Raw genomic sequence first — 2,258 nt, 5'->3', positions numbered from 1 at the left:
AGAAGGGGCAGGTCCGGGGCCATACGGGGCCCGGCGGGGAGCACCGGATGGTCGTGCCGCGTGTGGCGCGGTAACGAGGAGCCCCGCGGCTCGGGAATTTGTGCCTCCGGTGCTCCCTCGTGCGCAGAGAGACAAAACAGTCATCGGGAACACACGGGAGAGGCGAGTGCTCTGCGCTCGGCTCGGCCGCCTCTCCCCGGCCTCCCTTGCTCCGGGACGGGCTGCATCCCTTCCTCTCTGGGCACGCAAACCCAAATGGTCCATGAGCCCTCACACGGAGGGACTTCTCCTCTTTTCAATCCCCATAAAAGGCGCCGTGGTCCTTGGGCCACTTCGCTRGTCACCACCGTGAAGGCACTAAGAGCAAAGCAGGGGCTGGCGCTYGCTTGCAGCGCGTCCCTGCCGCAGGTCGGGGTGCTGAGGAGCAGCTGTGGATCAGGACAGAAAGGGAGCCCCATGGGGGCCCAGGGGCTGGCCCAGCACCCACGGGGACGGGCAACTGGGACAGTGCCCTGCTCACGTCAGGGCTGCTGAGAATCATATTGTCTTCCACTGAAACGGGTTGGCTTGATGCTAATTGCCTCTGACCAATCTGGGCTGACTCTTAGACACCAATCTGATCTTAGACATTCAAAAACATGCAGCTGATTGCGGGGCAGGCAGGAAGGAGACCCTCAGGTATCTTGGGCAGACGAGAAGCTCTGTCCCACATCTCCCTTTCTCCCGACTTATCCCTTTCACTACGGCATCATKCAGCGGTTTTCCCAAGGGCGCATCCATGAGCAGCACTGGCATTAACCCATCCTGCTCCCATGGAAAGCTKCAAAGGGGCCCCTCTGATCAGCAACGGCTCAAAGTATGACACAGGGAGGAGTTTTGGGTCCCACCAAAGTGACAGGGGCTCATCCTGTCCCAGGCAGGAGCCGTCGTGCAGCTGCGATGCCACCGGCCCCACGGGACCCGAGCTCGGCAGTGGCCCGGCCGCCCTGCCCGGTCCCCATCCCTCCCGGCCAGCATTAAACACTCAACCTCATTCCCTCATCCCCAGAACCCTCTGGAATTTCACAGACACTGGGATGGGGTCTCCCCAAAGCCTGGGGAGAGGGGAAATCTCCCCCAGGGACATAGCTGGGTCACAGGGACAGCCAAAGATGGGGGGCAGTGGTTGAGCACTGTCCCCACCCGCAAGTCACAGACCCTGGGGCTAATTTAAGCCTCAGGCTGCTAGTCGTAGCAATAGGACTCCCATTGGTGCTACCATTGCCTAGCCACGGTGGCAAGTCTCCTCCTGGCAAGTCTCAGGACGCTTCGGTCACTTACACCACCCATCTTCACCCAGGGGTGCRCTCTGCACAGCCCCTGTTAAACACCAGGAGGAATCCCATGGAAACTGCAAACAGACCTTCATGGGAAGCGGGGCAGGGATTGTTATTCTGCACATCCTCCGAGGTCACAAGCCTGGAAACGCCCTCAGGTTGCACCTCAGAAAGGCAGCAAAACACCCAGCRAGGCAGAGGGCTGCACCGCTCGCTCCGCGCTGGGATCCCCGGSTCAGCGTCTCGGCTGGGCTGCAAAGCCCTGCGCTCAGCAAGGCCCAGCGAGGACAGCCCTGCGCTCAGTGTGGAACAACTCTGCGCTTTCCATTAGGAAAACATCTTTTTTTTTTCCCCCCGGGTTTCCCAAGAGCCGAAGCGAGCTCGGTTGGGGCTAGCTCCGCTTTTCAGGAATTTGGGGTCAGGGTGTCCCCTTGCCCGGCGTGTGGCCTGTCCCAGGCCCCTCATTTGGACACTGGCAGCTCTCCAGGCTGGCGTGTGACCCTGGCGGTGCTGGATGTCCCTGGTGCGGGCAGAGACGCGCTGCCTACGGAGCCTCCTTGGGCCGGCCACACGTCGCGGCGGCAGCACCCCAGCGTCTACCTGACCCTTGGTGAGCTGCAGTGCACCCACAAGGGACAGCGGGTGACCCCGTCTGCACAGAGGCCCCCAAAGCGCTCGCCTCACCAYGGGGCTCCCCTGTGCCACGGAGTCCGGCTGCTCCAGCTCTCCTTCTGCAGATGCGAGGGCCGAGGCCGATGCCATACGCACATAGGCGCATCCCTGGGAAAGAGTGAAATACAGAGGTRCCGTGTGGAAGGTGCGGGCGCGCGAGCCCCGTGCGCGGGGCGGCTCGCGGGGCGCCCAGGAGGCCGGCGCTGCCCGGGGCGCTTCCCAGGCGCTTCCCGGGCGGGAAGGGCCGCGCATCCCGGACTACATTTCCCA

The sequence above is a fragment of the Nothoprocta perdicaria genome, unplaced genomic scaffold (assembly GCF_003342845.1).
Source record: "Nothoprocta perdicaria isolate Ctin4 unplaced genomic scaffold, notPer1 scaffold_331, whole genome shotgun sequence".
Classification (NCBI taxonomy): Eukaryota; Metazoa; Chordata; class Aves; order Tinamiformes; family Tinamidae; genus Nothoprocta; species Nothoprocta perdicaria.
The sequence above is the reverse complement of the archived record's forward strand: the minus strand, read 5'-3'. Positions refer to the sequence as shown.